General features: G+C 35.3%; 1 pseudogene; it reads left to right on the plus strand.

Annotated features, from left to right (window-relative positions):
* The first annotated feature begins 3,486 nt into the window (after positions 1–3,486).
* LOC111372962 overlaps positions 3,487–24,027 on the plus strand; it is an 87,205-nt pseudogene continuing 66,664 nt past the window's right edge.

Here is a 24,027-nt window from a genome sequence, read left to right on the forward strand (position 1 = left end):
GATTTTACTCAATGTAATAGAACCCCTACAGGCCCTCACAGTTGACAGGTCCTATGTAGGATCCACCTGTATAAAAAATGCAAAAATCCCAAGCACACCACGCCACGCCACCCCACGCCACCCCACCCATGTTGTGAGTACCTACCTCAAGCAAGGTTCAAGAAGTAAACCGGCCCGCTTTACAACCATCATCTTATGGTAAAACACGTTTATGAGAGGTGGAATGTGGGGATAAACTCTTATTCCCAGCCCATTCAAATACGCGTAATAAGTAAAGGCACTCCGCGTTTCTTCAAAATCAATCAATTAAGCTTTTCAAAAATATTGGTAAGTCCCTGTTTGAAGTGGATTAAAATTAAAATTAAAATTTTAGTAAATTTTGATAAAAATTGATAAAATTTATTGTTGAAAAATTATAAGTTCCATGAATTATTTCATGATTAAAATTAATTGTTGACTTTGATTTAAATTAAAATGTAGATTTTAATAACCTTAATAACCAATAACAATATTTGATGATGATCTAAAAAAAATAAATATTCTTTATGTGAGTGGGAAGTGAATGAAAACTCCAATCCCATGAATTCATAGCCCAACAACAATATTTTAGCTAAGGTAAATCCAATAGTTGAAAATAGACCTTGACGAGGTTTCGTTTGGATCAGTTTCGACTCCAACTAAAAATCAAAATCAAATTAATTGGTTTGGTGAATTTCAACCCAAATCAATCCATTCTAACTGCTTATCGAACCAAACCAAAGTCGGTTTGAACTTTTAGCCCAAATTGATATTTTTTTTAATGTCTCGATTTTTATTCCACTTATATTACAAGAACTAAAATAATTAAATAATTTTATATCACAATAACTATTGACTAACAAATAGAATTAGACTACTAGACACGGAACAACAGAAAACTTAGGAATTTTGTTATTTTTTATGCATTATATAGCATGACTGTTTAAGTAGGGAAAAAAGGCTAAGTATAACATAATGAAATTATGAAAAGAAACTACCAGTGTTATTATTTACTGACAATATTATAGATTGGAGGGAGTTGAGATATAGTTATAAGATTATGGTTTATCTTTTGATTTTTATTTTTCTTAAAAAAAAGTAGGTAAACATGTAAGTGGGTTGGGTCGATTCGGTTAACCAGCAGGTTCAAGCGTCAAACTATGGCTTAATTGACCTACCATGATTTTGTTCAAAAAAACCAAATAAAACAATTATCTGTGTCAAATCGACTTGAGTCAATTCGATTTGATTGATTTTTCAATTTTTTTTTGTTCGGACCTAGTTAAAAGATTAGTCTGAAAATTGAATCAATTACTCTATCATAAAATAACCGATAAACACATATAATAGGAAAGTTTTCTTGGATGCTCGCAAAAAAAAAAAAAAAAAATTATATATATATATATATATATATAGACACACACACACATACATATACACTCTACGTCCGACTATATACACACACACACACACACACACACACTCTACGTCCGACCATTCATCACTTCATCTACCTTCACCTAAAATAAATCTTTCATCATCGCTCCTCCCTTCTAATCCCTCCTCAAATTGCCATCTTTCTCACCATCACTTCTCGATTTCATCATAATGATAACTTTCTTTGGCTAGTTTCATATCCTACGATCCCGCAGTGAAAAGGGAAATGATGGTTGAGCACGATCAAAGACATGAAAAGTGTGGACACACTTAGTTGGTAACATTTGTTTTTTTTTCATTCATATTTCGACACGTGTCCCTCATGTATTTAATCCTATTTTTGTAGCATTTCTCCCGTGCAAAATGTCAGTAACATGTCATAGAAAAATTAAAAATACTCCAAAAAATCTTTACTACATAACTGTATAACACTAACAAAAACATTTTATTAAGCACTTGTTTGGTTTATTAAAAAATCAAATTTTAATATATTACAATAAAAATTGATGAAATGTATGATTCAAAAGTTTATAAACATTACCAGTCCATAAAATATATGATTAAGATTAATTATTGATATTTTACTTTATTTTTTATCTATTAAATTCATATTTGGTGCCGCAATCAAAGTTAATAATTAAAATCAAATTGTTTGGACTCCAATTAAAATCAAATTTTTGGGAAAAATATATTTTGAAATAGCAATTGTTTGAAGAATGAGCGATTAAAAACAAGAAAAATTTTAGAATTACGTATAATATTATTTATTGAAGGATGTGTGATTGAAAGAAAAAGAAAGAAAAATACATTTCAAATAAAATGGAGGCCAAAAAAAAATTACAAATTTTTAACAGCAAATATCATCATTTTTATCAAAATTTATTAAAAATTTTAATTTTAATTCTCACCAGACAATGATTACCAAAAAGGCTGATTGTTTTCTCACGGTATTTTGTTAACCAACCATAATAGAATAATGTTATGTAGTTCCACTGAAGTTAAAGCCCTTGTTTTGGTGGTGCTAGATGATGGGCGGCATGAAATATAAAATTAAACGACTTATTTAATTTGAGGAAAAAGATTGAAGGGCAAACAAGTAAATTTATCACGACAAACTCTGCTCGTTGTTTTTCAAAGGCACTGTACAACCTGGTATTTTTTGCATGTACGTTTACATGGATTAACAGAAAGGGCAAGAAAAGCAAATACAAATCAAACATTATATCAAAAACCCTAGTCGCCTCTCATGGGGTGGTCGAATTGGTGGAATAGCTAAGCGCGGAGGTCTTTGGTTACGAGTTCGATTCCCCCTACTAATACTTTCTTGATCGAGCTTGTCGCACAGGGCTTGCTTAGAGCGGTTTACCTAACTGGTGTGGTTTGCAAGTTATTACGTTAGCCCGAGGGTTTATCCAATGCACACTCGAAGGGTAGCAGCTGCGGATTTTCCTATCATAAAAAAAAAAAAAATAAAAAAAAATCCTGAATTAATCGCTTGAAAAAGAACAAACAATAAAACGATCAAGAAATTCCAACTCAAATATACATGCTATTTCATACAACATAATTACATACAGCAAGTAGCATATATAGATGACAGTGTCAGTGGCTTCTCCTACCATTTCTACTAAGTCGGTGAATCTAGATAATTTCCTTCATGGTGATGGAGATGTTTATCTAACATGTTCTAGATAATTCTGGCTTTACTTGGAGAAGAAGCATCAAGAAATGGGCGGTAAAATATAGGATGAATAAGCCCACAAGATTTTGGATTTTTCTATAAGTCGGTGTTGATCTTCACAAACAAGAAAAAGGGTCAAGAAATTTCAACTCAAATATGCATGCTATTTCACAGACCAATCCAAAAAATATAAACTCAAAATTTTAAAAAAAAAAAAAAAGAAAAAAAAAGAAAAAAAAAAGAGTTTAAAATTTAAATTGCCTGAGTGACAAATAAAATTTTCTGCTGACTAGTAGCTGTGTTCACAGAAAGATAGTTTGTAGTTTATCGATCTGTATTCTATTGAGTGCAGATAATATAACCTAAAAAAGTGGTTAAAAAGTGAACTGAAACCCTAGTTCGAGTTCGAGTTCGAGTTCGCGTTGTGTGGAAATAGTGAAATTGTGATTGTTTGTTTGTCCTGACTTCAGAATGAACGAAGGAATTGGAGAAGAATTCAAGACCTCTTCGTATGGACGCTACAAGAACGACCTTGAGGCTGGTAACAGTAGCCGAGAGATTGATGAGGAGGATTCGATATTGTTCGAACTAAAAGTGCTCCATTGGATCGGTTGCGTAGATGGAGAGTAAGTCTATTTGCATTATTAACTTGCTTTTCTTTTTTCACTGATATTTGGTTGATCTTGTTTTGATTCTATTATTTTTTCAACAGCATACCAAATATTAATATTCTCGATCGAGTGAAATTTGGCAAATCAAGTGGATCAGAAAATAGAAGTGAAATTGAGGAAATTTTGAAATAGATGATATTGATATTGAATTTTCCTTACATTTCTTTTATGAGTTCTCTACCAATGATAATTACAACAGGCTGGGAAGGGTATCAGCTTCACTCTATTTTTTATGTTCTTGTTCTTTAAGGAATCTGTGGAGTTAATAAAAAAATAAAAAAAATAAAAAGGGTGACTCCAGAGTTCGCTTTCCGTGGATATAGAATGTATGCTGTGTAACGGAATTATTCTCAGAATAATATTAGTTGCCATATGAAGTTACAGCAATTGCCCGGATTCAAAAATTCCCAAATTGACATGAAAATTTAGAATGCCACTAAGTAGTATGGTTGGCATGAAAATTTTGATTATAACTTTATCCAAATAATTAAATCTTGGCCGATTACTAAATTATTATTATCCTAAATGGTTGTAATGACTATTTTCTAATCTGCTTTTATACAATCACAGTTGTTATGTATTTTGGAACCAAACATGGTCTTAGCACTTCCTTTATAAATAGAATGAAAGAGTGTATGTTTTAGACAAATGTTCTCCACTGAGTGCTCCAATTTCCGTGTTCTTTGCTTGCAAACCATGTGGAATTTTTTTCAGTTACATTGACAAATGATTAGCCTTTGTTTGGTAGGGATTAAATCAAGATTTTTTTATTTATTACTATTATTATATATATATATTTTTCCTAATCTAAGCCCTTGTTTGTTTTTGATTAAAATCTGATTTTAATTTCAAGTCAAAATCAACAATTAATTTTAACCCTACATTTTATGAGGTTCACAACTTTTCAAACACATATTTCATCAACTTTTATCAAAATCTACTAAAAATTTGATTTTAATCTACATCTAAGTTAAAGTCAACAATTAATTTTAACCACATGTTTCATGATTTTACAACTTTTCAACCACACATTTTATCAACTTTTATTAAAATTTACTAAAAATCTAATTTTAATATCCATCAAAAAAGGGTTTAATAGGAAAATCATTCCCTAAAGTGGAAACGGAAGAGAGGAAGAGTGATTCTTGCGAGAAATGATTGAACGGGAGAACCGTTGGTGTTTGGATGGTTCTCTTAGGTCCATGATATTTATCTCTGGAAGTAACTGATTACGTTTTTAATCTTGATACCATCTATGTCCTTCTAAGATGCATATAAAACTGCATTACTAGTATACTTTATTTGATGTAGCGCGAGACAAGGAATTCAAGCAAAAACCTTAAGAACAAGAAATTTGGAATCCACCAAATAATAAAGAAAATACTCTAACGAATTTTATTAATGAAAGATGATGCCAAGTAAGATAGCTATTATCCTGCAAGCTAGTTGTAACTGATGATTCACAAAGAGAATACGACGGTTTTCCTTAGAATATAGAGAAATTCTCTGAAAATAACTTAATTTTATTATCAATGAATAATGACGAAAATTAACCCACAAGTCGGGTTAAATAGCTGCAAAAATTGAAATTATTGAAAAATTACAAAAAATGGCAAAATCCTAAAAATCACACCAAAATAAAATATGAAATAAAAGAAGTAAGTTGTCAAAAATTTGGCTCAATCCGGATTCTCTAACATCTAGAGAAAAGGAAACGAAATATTACCATAAATAATAAAAAATACTAAAAATTGAATTTCGAAAAAGAAAACAACGGATTTTGGGCTCGAAATTGAGGCCCACCAAGCATAGCTAGGTGACCACGACGTGCGCACTGAAGAGATCTTTTTGGATTGGGGTCATAATAGCGATTCTGATAACCATAGCCAAAGTTATGGCCAAAATACAAAAAAGTGCCAAAATTGCCCCAATTAGGGAAATATTGCATTTATTTTCCATCTCTGCACCGATATGCCATCTCATGGTATCTCAACACCATCAACGAACCATCTGACAGATCAGCATCACTCGACTTGGATCCTCCTGTATCAGTCACCCTAGGTTGGAAAGAACTCGCCCTCAAGTTTACATTAGCTTCATCAGACTCCAAAAAACATGGACTAAGATGTTTCATATTGATGACATCGGAAGTCTTCAAATGGCTGGGAAGATGTAACCTGTAAGCATTATCATTGATCTTCTGGAGCACCTCACACGGTCCAATCTTCCGCTCTTTAAGCTTATTATACTCCCCATTTGGAAAACGGTCACGTGTTAATATTGCCCACACAAAATCACCAACATCAAAGAGCACCTGACGACGGTGACTATCTGCCTGAGCTTTGTACTTGGAATTACTCTCCTGAATGGACAACTTGACCTGTTCATGGATACTCTGAAGATGTTTTGCCATCTCGTCAGCCTTGTGATTGAAATGACCCACACGTGGGATAACAACTGAGTCAAGTACCCTGGATGGTTTTCGACCATAGACAACCTCAAATGGACTCAATCCTGTGGTTCTGTTCTTCGATCAGTTATAGGCAAATTCTGCCTGAGGCAATGCCGAATCCCACTGTTTTGATTTAGTCCCTACCAAACTTCTCAAAAGATTTTCCAAACTCCGATTTATCACCTCTGTCTAACCATCTGTTTGGGGGTGGTAGGCGCTACTAAAATTCAACTTCTTTCCCAGTTTCTCCCACAAGCTCCTCTAGAAATGACTCATGAACTTGGTGTCACGGTCAGAAGTGATTGATTGGGAAACACCATGTAAATGCACAATTTCCCTGAAATAAAGATGAGCAATCCGAGTAGCATCCATCGTCTTCCGACAAGCTACAAAATGAGCCATTTTTGAAAACCTTTCAACCACAACAATAATGGAATCCATCTCCTGTTGCGTACAGGGTAAGCCCAATATAAAATCTATGCTCACATCAAACCAAAGGGTCTCAGGTATATGTAATGGCACGTACAGTCCAGCATTAGTAAGAGCTCTTTTAGACTTCTGACATATATAACACTGTTCCACATAATGCGCTACGTCACTGCTTAATTTGGGCTAATAATAATCAGAAGAGACCAACACCAATGTCTTATCTCCCCAAAATGTCATTCCTTATGAAGTTCACTAATGATCTGCCTGCCTTAATGAAAAGTCTGAAATGTAGGATTGCAACCCACTAAATAGATAACAATTATGCAAAACAAAATTATGTCGATGATTATCAGTTACCTCCTGATTATCTTCCCGAAGGAAGGATCTGCATCATACATATCAGGAAATACTTCAAATCCAACAAATCTAGTGCTCATGGTGGTGAGGAGTATTGTGTGATGGCTCAATGCGTCTGCTACTCGATTCAAACTCCCTGTTTGATGTCTTAGTGTAAATATAAACTCCTGCAAGTATGCCACCCACTTTGCATGTGCTTACTCAGCTTGTGCTGACCATTGATGTACTTTAAGGCCTCATGATCAATAACAAGGATGAACTCCCTCTTTAACAGGCAATGACGCCAATGCTTCAAAGTCTAAACTATGATATAAAACTCCAGGTCATAGGTGGAATAATTTTTCTTCGATCCTGATAATTTCTCACTAAAAAAGGCTACTGGACGCCCCTCTTGACTCAGAACACCACCAATACCAACTCCAGGCGTATCACAGTTTACCTCAAACATCTTCTCAAAATCTGGAAGTGCCAAGACTGGGGCTTCTATCATCTTCTGCTTAACCAATTGAAAGTTAGCCTCTACCTCCTGAGTCTATAGAAAATCATGCCCTTTAAGGCACTATGTGATAGGAGCAATCAGAGTGTTGAAATTTTCGATGGACCGATGGTAGAAGGATGCCAATCCATGGAAGCTTCTGACATCGTGCAAACTTTTTAGCTTGGGCCAATTCAAGACTGCCTCAATTTTGGATTGATCTGCATGGACACGATCAGTAGACACAACAAAACCTAAAAAAGTTACAGAAGTTGTGAAGAAAGAACACTTATTCTGATTGATGAATAAGCGCTTTGTCCTCATTACATCAAAAATAGCACGAAGATGATCAAAATGTAACTCCCATGTCGGACTATAAATAAGTATGTCCTCAAAGTACACTACCACAAACTTTCCCATGAAAGGTCGTAAAACTTGATGCATAAACCTCATAAAAGTGCTGGGTGTATTGGATAGTCCAAAGGGCATGACCATCCACTCGTAAAATCCATGCTGCGTCTTAAACGCTGTTTCTCATCTCCAAGCTTGATTTTGATTTGGTGGTATCCGCTTTTAAGTTCAATTTTTTAGAAGACCTTAGAACTGTGCAACTGGTCTAACATGTCATCAATACGGGGAATTAGACACCTGTACTTCACTGTAATCCTATTAATTGCTCTGCTGTCAACACAAATCCATACTAGTAGAGCAGGAACAGCACATGGACTCATACTTTCATGAATGTATCCCCTCTCTAATAATTCTACAACCTGTCACTGCAACTTTTCAGCTTCCTTGGGACTGAGACGATATGCTAGTCAGTTTGACAGACTCGACCCCGAAATAAGTCGATCTGATGTTGAATATCTCTCATAGGTGGTAACCCCGGAGGAAGATCCTCTAGCATTAAGTCAGAAAACTCCATTAGCAGCTGCTACACTTCTGCTAGTAAATTCAAATCCTCCTTCAATTCACTGTTCTCAAGCGGCAGTTGAGCATATATCACTTTTTCATTCATAACTTCTACTAAGAATCTGGACATAGAAAGCAAGTTGTTATTATTAATTACCAGGGCACAAGTTGTTTCTTTCCTGCGAGGTGCCAAAACAATTTTCTTCCCTTTGACGATAAGGGAATAAGTTTTCTTCCGCCCATCATGAATAATGCTCCGATCATACTGCAAGGTCGTTCTGTAGATACAACATCACATCAAGCATTATCAAAATAATTTTTTCCAATCGAAAGACTCTAGACACCGTTTTTTTACTATTACCTCATTGCCTTTATTCAACCATGATAATTCGTATGGCTTGGGATGATGATCTGTCTTTAGTTACAATTTCTGGATATCCTCTTCAGACACTACATTCTCACAACTGCCACCATCAATGATCAACTTGTAGACTTTATCAACAACTGTACAGGTTGTGTGGAAAACGTTGGTCCTCAACCAATCGTCTCCTAATCGCTTTTGGGAGTCAGCAAACTCTTGCAAACGAGTAGAGTTTCCTGGCCATCTCCATACAACACATCCTCATCTTCACAATCATCATATACAGGCTCGCCAACCTTCTCGAACTCCTCTATCATATCCTCTTCAATCAGAAGATTTTATTCTTCTGACTACTCGACTTCCTGCAATTAGTCGCCCTATGTCCATGTTCCCCACATTTGAAACACTTAATGCCTGAGTTAGGATTGTCCCGCAGGGGTTGATGGGTAGGACGAGATGCTTGAGGTCGAATTGGCTGACTACTTTCGCTTCTGACCACGACAAGTGTACGCTAGTATGCTTCAGATACCGTCCATAATGAATGAAAGGTTAGAACATCCTGCAGGGACTATCTTAATCCTCCCACATACTGTGCAACCATCTGTTCTTCCATTTCAGATAAATCATTTTGGGCTACCAATTGATAAAACTCCTCCGTATAATCATCAACAGACTCGTACCTTGCCTCAGTGAATGGGGCCGCTGAAATAATGTCTGTGTATGGCCAAAAGAAAGAAAGTGCCCTTTCATCTTCTTCTTCATCTTCTCCCAATCAGTGATCTTAGACTTGCCTTGCCCCTCTCACGAACGCCTCAATTGTTTCCACCATGCAGAAGCTCTTCCCTTAAGTTTAATGGCGACCAATTTTACCTTGACACGATCTGGAACTTTCTTATACTCAAAAATTTGCTCCACTTCATTCAGCCAATCAATAAAACCTTCAGATTGTAACGTACCAGAGAACTCGTGTAGATCCACTCTGAAGGTGAGATCCACTCTGAAGGTGAGATCCTCCCGTCCATGATGCTTTCAGATTCGAGCACGATTATGATACGAGTTTTCGATACTAGTATCAGAATCGTGACCCTTCACGTCATGATTATCAAACTTGTGTTCCACCAGATGTTGAGTTAACTCCGCAACTTGTCTCTGTAAATCCTTAATCGTCACATCCTGAACATTGCGATCACGGTGTGGGACTTCCTCAATTAGAACCTTTCCTTGAAGACCACGACCATGTCCACCAGCCATTGCAACTGATGGAAATTCACCCCAGGAAGATACTGACGCTTTGATACCAACTGACACTAGGTAGGATAACGATTATCCTACAAGCTAGCTATAACCGATGATTCACAAAGAGAATATGAAGGAAAATACCTTAGAACAAAGAGAAATTCTCTGAAAATAACTTAATTTTATTATCAATGAATAATGATGAAAATTAACCCACAAGCCGGGATAAAAAGTTGCAAAAATCGAAATTATGGAAAAATTACCAAAAATGAAAAAATCCTAGAAATCACACCAAAATAAAATATGAAATAAAAGAAGTAAGTTACCAAAAATTTGGCTCAATCCAGATTCTCTAACATCGAGAAAAAAGGAAACGAAATATTACCATAAATAGTAAAAAATAGCTAAAAATTGAATTCTGAAAAGGAAAATAGTGGATTTTGGGCTTGAAATTGAGGTCTATCGAGCATAGTTGGGTGACCACGATGTGCGCATTGAAGAGAGCTTTTCGGATTGAGGTCATAATAGCGATTCTGATAACCGTAGCCAAAGTTATGGTCAAATTACCAAAAACGCGCCAAAATTGCTCGAATTAAGAAAAGAGTGCATTTATTTTCCATCTCTGTGCCGATCCGCCATCTCATGGTATCTCAGCGCCATCAATGAACTATCTGACAGATCAACATCACTCGACTCAAATCCTCTTGCATCAAAAGATAATGAAAACAAAAATGAACTAAGCCCTTATTTATAAGGGTTTACATAGAAACATAGATTAGAACAACAAAAAGTAATGAAAAAGAAGTTTAAACAAACTAGAATTGCAAAAAATCCAAAATAAATGAATTGACAAAAATAGCGTTAAAACTTTAAAAATCAATTTTCGAGGCCTAAACGAACTCGAATGGCTGAAATTCGTCGTACGTCACGACATAGCTAGGAGTATTGTTCATCTCGTCGTCCTCCCAAAATGGTCTTATGGGCCCAATCTAGAATTAAGAACATGTTTTATTTCTATTAGTGTTTCTTTTCCCAATATGATCACTATGTCCTACATCATTATTTCACATAATTATGTGCTTGTATTGCTTGTCTATGTAAATGGTTATCCAAGGAGAGGTTTAATCTTGATCTAATTTAATTTTGTCCTCCTTAGGAAGCTGCACTTGTGCTAAATCCTGCTCGCTGATTTCGATACACATTGGACTTGAAAAAGAAGAAGAGAGGAAGCAAATGATTGCTAAGATTCGAATGCATGCTCAAGTCGTTAGGGTAAATCATACTTCTTTCTTATTTAGGTGAAGTGTATTGAGTTTGTCATTAATTGTAAATCTATTATTGCTTCAACGGCTACTGTTCTCTTCCAAGCTTCTAGCAAAGGAGTGAATGGTGATTCTTGTTCTTTGTACTGTGTTATTTAATTAATTGATTAGAGGTTAAATTCCAATGCATAGCACCAAGTGGCAGGTCTTCCATATAATCGAAGAACAAATGTTTTTGCCTCTGTACTCCTAATGAATATTGGCATTAAGTTCATAGGTGATAATTTACGATCTTCATAGTAATATTTTGGGTGTTTGTAATTGCAAGTTGTATCACTGTAAACTAGGAGAAGAAAATTCCTATGGCTTTTTCCATAGTTATCGCTGTCATTTTCTTTTTCCAGGTAGTTTATTTATTGACTCATGTACGACCTGTAGGTTTGCGCATTTGTTTAAGCCTCCGTTTGGGAAGAATTTATAAACGGTTTAATATATAAATGATAGAAATGAATGGTGGATAAGTGGATAGTACTTTTGGGTCAAATAGAATGTGTGTTTTAAAATGAAATTTGACATTTATAGATGATGTATATAAATTTTTCCAAGGGAAAGCTAAACTATTGATTGTTTTGACATTTTCCTTCATGCCTTAATTGATGTTTTGTTGGTTAATGAATTTTAATCATCACAGTGGGAAATTAATTTTCCTTTGAAGATTAAATTCATGTAAATAAGGATTTAATTGACCTTGAGATCATTGGATTATAAAATTCTCACATACAGAATGGGGAGATGATAACCTTTTTGAAGGAGTTATTAATGGCCTAGTCAATTGCTTCCTCCTTTAGATCTCCTCCCTTGTTCTCCACTAGGTGTAATTCCTTTTTGGGGAATGTGAAAAGTGGTTAACCCTAATTCTCATTCAAAATATGCCAAAAAGTGCATATTTATAATGCCCTATTAGGGTTTGGAAATTGCACAAATTTCCTTGAACTTTATTGTAGTATGTCAATTAAGTCACACACTTTTTATTGGAGCCAAGAGAGGGACCTAACCAGATTAACATGACCCAAATTCCAATAGATGTTTTCAATTGGGTCAACTCTTGACCAATTGAGATACATCTATTAATCCCGACTTATTCTACCAAAAAATGGAGATTGTACTCTCAAGTCGAGTGATAGTTATAGAAGCAAATTATGATCTAATAACAATATCCTCTAATTATCGTTCCACAAGTCAACCCCCATTTGACCGTCAATATGTTGAAACTGGCAAAATAACTGTTTTGCGCTTCAACATGTATTACCATCTAAGTCCCATTTTCATACGACAAATTCGTTGTGTCAAATCACAATGTAAAGTCCAACGATCTCATCGTCGACCTACTGAGCTCAGATTCAATTTTCCTAGGAAAATACCTTAGAGTGTCGTCTCAATGATTAATGGATTCCAATATTGTAAGTCTATGATCTCTAATTGTTTCGACCCGATTCCCAAAGCACCGAGATCAATCTTCTATTTAAGACTTCACTTATTGGTACCTCAAAGAACTTGAACTAGCAATCAAAGGTACATTACTCACTTAAGATTTAGGTGACCTGTTTAATAATCAAGTAGAGTTTCATTTGAAACGGTCACAAATGAGTCATCTACGCGGTCCTGTTCAATGTGCATCGAAATACATTATTGTTCCTATTTCAAGATCTAGACAAATCTTAATAAGAACAATACAATCTTATCAACATAAAGCGTCCAACTTTATGAACCGATTGTAAACGACATAATTTTGATCACATCACAAATTTTGTCTTACTATACCCGATCCATCGAGTATACAATTTGTGACATCCTATATGATCATGAAACCTTAGACAATCACTTCAAATTATAACACGCAAATAAACGAACGTAAATTCAAAATGTGATTTTACAGAACACTACTCGAAGAATGGGCATCAAACTAACATGTTTCACATAAGCCGATAACAAATGTTATTCATTTTTTGGTTGATTATTTGTACTGAAGTTACATGTCTGCATTTTAGAGACTGGAGTCTCGAAAAAACTGCCTTCAATCCAAGGCCATGTTGAACGATTTTGATGTTAGCTTCTGGGGCCTAGTTTCAATGTCCCAAGGGCATAATCTTTTTCTGCCGGAGCAACATGGAGGGGTAAGTTCACTGCTGTCAAATTTTAACTGTCCTTTTTTTTTTTGGTGCTCAAATTCAATATTCTTGTCATTGTTATTCTAAATTGTCTTGAATTCTTTTTCTTTCCCTTTGCCCTTGGTATCAGGTCAAAGGAGTTGCTGATAACGTAAGATCAAATTTGGAAAAAGGTGTACCTGGAGACAAGATTGATCTCATAAATAAAAAACACGCTTTTGGATCAAACACATATCCTCGGAAAAAAGGCAAGAGTTTCTGGGTAAGAAATTAATATTCCAAATTTTTACGTTGCAATTGTATATTGTCTTTTCAGGTAAACATTGTCTCATGAATATATATTCTTTTTCTGCATTTTATCTAAAGAGGTTTCTTTGGGAGGCTTGTCGAGACACAACTCTGATTATTTTGATGGTTACTGCAGCCGCTTCTTTGGCACTGGGCATAGAGTCTAAGGTAATGTCAACAGGTGACGAGCCTTTTCTTAAATGTTGATTGCATGCCATAGAAGTATACTTTCCTTTTCTCCACGTTTATTATGAAGACAGGCACATATGTATATACATATATGTGTGTGTGTGTAAGTGTATGTGTATATATATATATATATATATATATATATATATATATTGTATGTATGGATGTATGTTTGTATGTATGAAATATTTAATGCTTGATTTAAATATTAGACTTGGTTCAATCAATCAAAAATGGTATTGTCAAATTTTCAATTTCGACGAATTGTTTGGTGTTACAAAGTACTTACTAGTTCGTTATTCATTATTTTTTTTATAACCCAGGCCAAAAATTTGTCTCAAAAGAAAAGTAATGATATGCATATCTTTTTATTTAACTTTTTAACCAGACATTGTCCCATGAAATATGATATCTTTTGATTTCCTTTTCTTGGCCTTTTGAAAAGTATTCTATAATGACATATTCTATAAGATTCTGTTTGATTGTCAATATTTTTCTTGGAAAATGTCATTTTCCACCCAAATTTCTATTGTTGTGCTATTTGATTGATATTTTTTACATGAAAAATATTTTCCTACTTTTGGTCACGTGACCATATTTTCCTTGAAAACGAGAAAAATATTTTCTTTAGGGGGAGTAAGTTTTTATTTTTCAGGTAATTCACTATGTTTTTCTCTCTTATCCACTACCTCTCTCTCCCACCTACCTACCAATAAAAAATAGACAAGTATAACATTTTTCAGGTTGAAAATAAAATCAAACACTTGCCTAGAATTTATTTTTTCTATGTAAATTCTATACTTGCAATCAAACACACCCTAATAGATTATTTATTTAGTTTTCCATCGATTTATAGAATACAATCGACAATCTTGGACATGAACCCCCGGATTGATTTTTTTTTTTCCAGTTCTCTAATAAGTTGCTATGCAATGATCTGTAATGTGATATCAATAAACAGTGATGCAGAGTGTATGTGATATATGAAGATTACATTTCCATTTATCATTTTAAGCTATTAGTCAAATTTGTAAATATATAGAGAAATACATGTCTTGCATCTTTTTGTTGTTTTGTTTTATTCTAATTCACTTTTATTCTCTTCCTTAGGGTATAAAAGAAGGTTGGTATGATGGGGGAAGCATTGCCTTGGCTGTACTTAAAGTTATTGTTTATACAGGTATACTAAAGAATGTAGGATTTATAGCCTTCTATTTTTTTGCTGTTTCAACTGGTATGATATTTTTGCATGTGTTCAAGGCAACGCTTTTTGGTTGGAAGTTCTTGACCTCGTTCCACTCTGACTGCTTTACCAATGTTAAAGTTTTATGTGACAATGAATTCAATAGATTGAAGGTATGCTAATGCGGTCAACTCTTTTGTTGTTCATCTTTGATTGTTCACAATTGTCACTTTCCATTCTTACTGTGTGCATTGTGATCTTCTATGTGGAAGTTTGTGTTAAGATCAATTCATATTATGACGTTGAGTGAGCTTGTGGACTTGAGATTTTAAGTTTCATTAAACTTGAGATTTTAAGTTTCATTGAGTAGATGTTGTGTATCTGTCTGTTTATTCTCTCTGAAATTCATGTTTTGTGACTTCTTTTGTTAGTGTTGACCTTATCCCCTTGGGCAGTGTCAACCTTAGGCAATTATGAGATATCTACTTACTTTACCATATTACAGCTGTAAGTGATTACCGACAATCTTTCCAATTCCAAAATTAAAATAAGGAGAAGCAAAATATACACATGGAGGTAGGTGTTATACATTCTGTATTGGTTCCTATTCCCCCATATTGCATTTTTCCTTAGATTTCCTGTAATTTTGTATAGGTCATTAGGGGTGGGAGGAGAATTAAGATTTCTATTTTTTATATAGTTGTTGGTGATGTTGTGCCTCTCAAAATTGGTGAACAGGTGAATGACAAGACCTCAAGTCACTTTTTCTCTCCATGGTACTTATAATCTTCTTTGCTTTTCTTGCATATGTTTTAACAGGTCCCTACAGATGGAGTTCTAATCTCTGGTCATTCTCTCGCGATTGATGAGTCAAGTATGACCGGGGAAAGCAAAATTGTAAGCCTCAGTAGGCCCTCTACTACATTAGTTGGTAGTTATCATGCTCATATTCTTCTTTACTGGTCAAGGTTCTGTAGGTTCGCAAGGATCCAAGGGCTCCATTTCTTATGTCTGGATGCAAGGTTGCTGATGGTCATGGTACCATGCTGGTAATATTCTTTCGTTCTTTCATCAACTTTAATTTGATTGGAAGTGAAATTATCTATCAAATTAACAACCATCATGTTAGAGTATATATATTGATGCGGGTATCTATTTGGAAGAAAGTATTTCACAACTAATATTTGTGATAAGTAGATGGCTTACAAAAACGTGGCAAATGAAGGACACTGGTTTTGATTATTGCTAGTGTCTGCATGGAGCCAATACAGCTGTTGAACGCTTGCGTTTTATTCACTCAACTATGCCTCTGTATTTTTGTATGTGATCCAAATTATTTGTTTGTTTCCTTTTTTTTTGTTGGTAGCCTTCATGTATCTTGTCAAGTGAGTTGATCTAGCTAGCTGCTGATCGGAAAATTCATCTTCATATTTGTAGTGCATCCAGTATTTTTATTTTATTGAGTAACAACATCTATCAGTTCATCTTTTCTGCTACAATTTGCTGATAGTCCTTATGGCTTGAAGTTTGAGCCCTCTTTACAATATGCTTTTAATTGGCAACTCTGAAAAGTAGAAAACTGAGAGCATAATAAGAGTTTAACGGTTGATAGAGAAAGTTGAAATGACCTAACCTATTCAAACTGCGAAGGATAACTCATAGTTAAATGGTTTAACTATAAAACATATAAGTGGCTTCTGGTCTGCTTCCCTGAGTGTTAATGTAAGTTGAACGAGATTAAATAACTTATTAAATACAATTGCCATTCATTTGTATGCTGCCTTGGTGTTTTGATAAGCCTTATATGTAGCAGACACAACTAAATGATGTGTTCTGATGCAATGTTTAGTTCGTTTAGTATATACCTTCATAATATCTTATTTGCCAGAGCTTAAGATAACTGAGATATTATTTATAATGCTGACCAGCTTTTAGGTTATGTTACTTTATGTCCGACAGTGTGCTCATAAGTTTAGGAGTAAAAAGTTGTACCTTATTATCATTATCATTATTAGTACAGTAGTATTATAACTAGTAATATTATCGTTACTACTACTACTATTCTATTTTGCACGCTTGTTGATTTTAAGCTACAATTTCAAGTGTGCTATGGCTACTTGTGAAGTATGTTAAGTCGATAAGAAGTTTTTTTTTTAACATATGTTCCATTTCCATGAAAATGTTTGTACTCCGTGAGTGATCATAGCTCTTTTTATAGACTTTAACGTGGTGGGTTACAGTTTGTTGGAATGTTATTCTTTCATAGGTAAAAGGCATTGGGACAAATACAGAATGGTGAAGAAACACCATTGCAGGTTATCTTCATTGGAATTCCTAAACTTTTACACTGGATGCTAATAGTAGATGTGAACAATATTAACATTTTCATGTTTTATTAAGTTTAGGTATGATTAAATGGGGTTGCAACATTTATTGGTATTGTTGGGCTTGCCGTGGCTGTAGTAGTTATGGTTGTCCTTGTGATCAGGTAGCTTTAGATATAATAAATGGTTCAATATGTGACCTCATTTTTTTGTGTTGCATAAGTGTTAGAGATAAACTTGACTCTGTGATTGAGCTAATATTTTACTGGAAAAACTAGTGATCCAGGTGGTCAAACCCACTTCCGAGTAGGGCAGACTAGCGTTAGTGATGCTGTAGATGGCTCCATAAAGATATTCACTATTGCAGCATGTGCTCATTTAGATAATAAACTGATGTTGCTTACATTAATATTTATTTTTGACTAGTGGACTTATTTAGGTGAAATTGTAGGTGACCATTGTAATTGTTGCAGTACCTGAAGGGCTGCCATTGGCTGTCACGGAGATGTAAGTTCATTTGTTCATTTCCATCTTCTCTTGAATCCTGTGCTCGTTGTTTTGCTGTTTTAAAGTCTAGAAGAAGTTTGTGGACGTCCGATACTCCTTTGTGAAAAATAGTGCCTTCTAATGGTTATGATAAAATAGTGCCTTCTAATGGTTATGATACCTTATTTGCATTTATTGCACCCGTAGGCTTGGATGCATGTATATATCTGTTCTTCTTTTGCATTTGTAATGAAGAGAGAAGAAAATAATTTTCTCGTATTCTATTCTATATAAGAGACTGTATACATATATATACACACACACACACACACACACAAAAGAAGAATTCTAAATTAGGAAGGATCCTAATTAGGGATTCCTATAATTAAGGAAAAATATATTTTTACGATCTGTATATTCTGTAACACTCCCTCTCAAGCTGGATCATATATATTAATCATGCCCAGCTTGTTACAAATATAATCTACCCGAATTCCATTTAATGCCTTTGTGAAAATATCTCCTAATTGTTCTCCAATTTTCACATATCCTGTAGAGATTAAATTTTGCTGTACCTTTTCACGAATGAAATGATAGTCAATCTTAATATACTTAGTTCGTTCATGAAATATAGGATTAGAAGTAATATGTAGAGCAGCTTGATTATTACACCACAACTTTGCTGGTATTGAAACATTGAGACCAACTTCAGTTAAGAGCTCACACACAAATTGTGCCATAGCTCTGTATTCTAATTCTGCACTGGATCTGGACATAACATTTTTCTTTTTACTTTTCCACGAGACTAGATTTCCTCCAACAAAGACAGCGAGTAATGGATCTTCGATCAATCTTGGAGCCTGCCCAATCTGCATCTGAGAAGCATTCGATGTAGGTATATCCATGATTTCTGTACAGTATCCCACGTCCATGGGTTCTCTTTAAAATACACAAGATTTGTTCTAAAGCTATCTAGTGGTGAATTATTGCAGAAGACATGAATTGACTTATAATACTGACGGGATACTCAATATTAGGACGAGTCACTGTAAGATAGTTCAATTACCCAACCGATCTTCTATACTTTCCTTGAGATAAAATGATACCTTTCTTGCTTCTCATCACCTCAACTCATAAGAAATATTTCAACATCCTAAGCCTTTCGTGTGAAATTGAGCATGAAGAGAGGACTTTAGAGATGAAATTCCCATAGTATCACTGCCAGTAATGACAATATCATCAGCATACACAACAAGAAGAATAATGCCAGGTTCAGATTGTTTGTACAAGACCGAATGATCAGATGATTTAGACTTACTCTTTTGCATTCCAAACTTTTCCATTGCTTGACTGAATTTTCCAAACCGCGCACGTGGACTCTGTTTCAAACCAAATAAGGACCTTCGAAAATGACACACTTTTCCACACTCACTCTAAGCAACAAACGCAAGTGGTTGCTCCATATAAACTTCCTCCTGGAGACCATCAAGTAAGAAAGCATTTTTGATATCTAATTGATATAAGAGCCAATTATGTGTAGCTGCCATAGAAATGAACAATTGAACCGACGTTAATTTAGCTACAGGACAGAAAGTGTCGGAGTAATCCACACCATAAGTTTGGACATAGCCTTTAGCCACAAGACGAGCTTTAAGTCTAGCCACTGATCCATCAAGATTGACTTTGACCACAAACACCCACTTACATCCAATAGCCATTTTTCCTGCTGGTAAATTTACTAAATCCCAAGTACCATTAGCATCTAAAGCATCAATCTCCTCTACCATAGCATTATGCCAACCAATATGGGATAAGGCTTCATGAACAATTTTCGAAAGAGTCACAGAGTCTATGGAGGCACGAAAAGAGCAAGCAGAATAGGACAAGTGATCATAAGAAACGAAGGATGAAATAGGATAAGTGCATTGATGTTTACCTTTACAAAGAGCGATAGGTAGATCAAGATCGCTGGACACTGGATCTGATGCCAAAGAAGGGTTGGGTGCCGAATATGTGTCAGGAAGGTTTTGTCTCCTAGATTACACTTGACGAATAGGTGGAAGTATGAGAGCAATAGGTGTAGGAATAACATCCGTTGACTGGTAAGTGTCATGATAAACCAACAAATCATCATCCTCCCCCTTATTGAAAGAAGTATAAGTGGTGGGAAATAAAGGAATATATTCCAGAAAGGTAACATCAGCTAACACAAGATACTTGTTAAGACTCGGACAATAGCATCGATAACCCTTCTGTAAACGAGAGTAGTCTAGAAAAATACATTTTAAGGATTTGGGATCTCATTTAGTCATCTAGGGAAGAACGTCACGAGTATAACAGGTACTACCAAATATCTTAGGTTCAATAGGAAATAATGGTTTAGTGCGAAAAGAACACTGTAAGGGGTCTCACCATGAAGAACATGACGACATTCGATTAATCAAAAAAGATGCCATGGAGACTGCATCAGCCCAAAATTGTTTAGGAACATGCATTTGGAACAAGAGTGTCGTAGCTATCTCAAGAAGGTGTCTATTTTTTCTTTCAGCCACACCATTTTGAGAAGAAAAATGTCAACGCAAGAGGATTGATGAAGAATACTATTTTGAAACATATAAGTCTGAAAGGAATCGAAAAAAATATTCTTTGGTATTATCACTCTTCAATGTATGTACAAAAACATTAAATTATGTTTTAATTTCGGCACAAAAGACACTAAAATGAGAAAACAATTCAGAATGATTTTTCATTAAATAAAGCCAAGTCACATGAGAAAAATCGTCAACAAAAGTAACAAAATACCGAAATCCAGTTTTAGACACAATAGGACCCAAACATCTGAATGAACTAACTTAAAAGGAAAACTAACTCTTTTATTAGCTCGAAGAACTGAGGACACATGATGATGTTTCACAAACTGACACAACTCACAATCTATAGATGACACCTTCTGAAATTGAGGACATAATTTCTTCAACAAAGGTAGAGATGGATGTCCCAACCAACAATGTGCTGTAAAAGGAGTTAAGACACGTGAACATGCAGTAGACTTGGGCACCTAGGTATCTAGAATATAGAGACCGCCTGATTCATGCCCTTTACCAATAATCTTCTTCATCATAAGATCCTAAAAGAGACAATAATCGGGAAAAAATAAGACACGACAGTTTAAGGTCCGAGTAAGTTTGCTCACGGACATCAAATTAAAAGAAAATTGTAGTAAACTTAAGATAGGATAAGAAAATTAATGGAGTTAGATTAATATTTCGAGAACCGAGAACCGAAGAAGTAGAACCATCAACTAAAGTAACAATGGAAGGAGATGTATGTGACTTAAAAGTAGAGAAGAGACTAGAATTATCTGTCATATGATGTATGTCACCAGAATCAATGACTCATTTCGAGGAAGAAGAGAGGAGACATGTATTAGATTTACCTGTCTCGACAATGGCAGAGGAAGAGTGAGATGAGTTCTTCAATGCTTCTTGGTACTGAGTGAATTTGGCAAATTCATCTTCAGCAACTGAAATGGTCTGCTAGCAGAAGTAGCAGTAACATGAGCTGAGTGAGACTTTAGAGATTTATTGTCCAATTTTCGGCATGATTATTTGGTATGACTTGGTTCATGACAGTAGCAGACAACTCCTCATTCATTATACTTCGATTGATCGGACTACTTGTACCCCACCTCTTGTATTACCTCTACTACTGGGACTGATAAGAGCACTAGAATGCTGAACAGATGAAGCAACAGAAGCACTAAAATCTTTGTGAAGTACTCTAGTAAAGGTCTCTTGCAGAGATGGAATCTCAACATTGGAAAGAACCTGGGATTTAGCAGTTTCAAACTGAGAATGAAGTCCAGCTAGAAAACTTATCATAGCCATTTACTCTTGCTGAGTTTACTGAAATTTCACATGACTAAACAGTAACAGGACATTCAGTTCTTCATAAGTCTTTTTGAAATTCATAAAATAGGTTTGAAGAGACTGATCTTGTTATTCAGCACGGTAAAAAGCCTTACAAACTTCATAAATAGGTGATGCGTTCTCTTTCCCAGAGTACATAAATTCTAAATATTCCGTTAATTACTTAACATACTCACAGTGATTAATTAGGCTGACTATCTCCATGTCAATGGAATTATGGATTTGTAAGAATAATCAGGCATCATCTCTTAGCCATGTCTGACGACTATCAACCGTTGGTGGATCTTCAATAAGGTGATTGTCCATAGAAATGCTCCGCAAATAAACTGAAACTATCTTACACCAATCTAAATAATTTGGACCTATCAACTTATGCTCCGTAATTTTTGATATCATTGGAATGACATCAGTCATAACTAAATTCTTTTATTTGTTAGTCATAGAAACAAAATACAAAGTCCACGTGACAAATTAAAGAGGCCACCTAAAAGAAACTGTCCCAAGTCCAACAAATAATATCCCAAAGTAATTGACCTAAATCACACATTAATTAGACAATTTAATTAAATTACAGCCCAATTAAATTAGTCAAACACTTTGCAACAATCCAATTAGCAACCCAAAACAAATGGCCTAACGGCTGCTGATTTAATCCACAATTAACCTAAGCCCAATTACTTCCAGGCCCAATAACATTACTCACAAACACCCAATCCAATCAAAAGCAAGATGTTGAGGAAGAAACAAGAACTCCTACCTCGCAAAGAGATCGCGATCTGCAGATGACAAACTTGCAAAGTTCATGCCGAAAATTGAAAAACACAAAAGTGTGATCTGTAGAAGATGAACTAGCCGAGTTCTTATGGGAGGTCGAAGAACCCAGAGGCACCGGGGACTAAGATTTTACTGAACGAAGAATTCCTTCTTCTTCCCACAGATCATGCCACCGACCACAAAGATGCCATCGACAGGGAGCTTGCACGGATAAGATGATTTAGGGCTCTAATACCATGTAAGTAAAAGAGACGAAAATAATTTTCTCTTGTTCTATTCTTTATAAGAGACTGTATATATATATAGCCCAAAACGGACATCGTATATAAAAGTTACGCCAATTTTTACAAAAATTGACAATTCAAGCGTTCTGTGTACGCAAGTGCCCATTCTTCCACACGAACATCTTTCCGAGTAGTCACGAGCTTTTCGAAATGTGGTTATGGGCCCAAAATGAACACCACATACAAAAGTTATGTCAATTTTTTTCAAAAATTGATAATCCAAGCATTTCATGTACGCAAGTGCCTGTTCTTCTACACGAACCTCACTTCAAATCGTCGCGACCTTTCCGGAATGTGGTTATGGGCCCAAAACTGACACCATATGCGAAAATTATGCCATTTTTTTTGAAAACTGACAATCCAACCGTTCCATGTACGTAAGTGCCTATTTTCCCACACGAACCTAGTTTTTAATCATTGCGTGCTTTTCAAAATGTGGGTATGGGCTTAAAGTGGACATCGTATGCAAAAGTTATGCCAATTTTTCAAAAACTGACGTTCCAAGCATTTCGTGTAAACAAGTGCCCGTTCTTCTAGACGAACCTGGTTCCAAATCGTTGCGAACTTTTCGAAATGTGGTTATGGGACCAAAACGGACATCGTATGCGAAAGTTATGCCATTTTTTTCCAAAATTGACAATCCAAGTGTTCCGTGTACTCAAGTGCCCATTTTTCCACACGAACCTCGTCCCGAATCATCGCGAGCTTTTCGAAATGTGGTTATGGGCCCAAAATGGACACCGTATACGAAAGTTATGTCAATTTTTTTGGAAACTAACAATCCAAGCATTCCGTGTATGCAAGTGCCCGTTCTTCCACACGAACATCTTTTCGAGTCGTCGCAAGCTTTTCGAAATGTGGTTATGGGCCCAAAACGAACACCGCATGCGAAAGTTATGTCAATTTTTTCAAAAACTGACAATCCAAGCATTCCATGTATGCAAGTGCCAGTTTTTCCACACGAACCTTGCTCCGAATCATCGCGAGCTTTCCAAAATGTGGTTATGGACCCAAAACGGACACCGTATGCGAAAGTTGTGCCAATTTTTTCAAAAACTGACAATCCAAGCCTTCCATGTATGCAAGTGCCTATTTTTCCATAAGAACCTAG

Source organism: Olea europaea, chromosome 2, assembly GCF_002742605.1.
Source record: "Olea europaea var. sylvestris chromosome 2, O_europaea_v1, whole genome shotgun sequence".
Taxonomy (NCBI): domain Eukaryota; kingdom Viridiplantae; phylum Streptophyta; class Magnoliopsida; order Lamiales; family Oleaceae; genus Olea; species Olea europaea.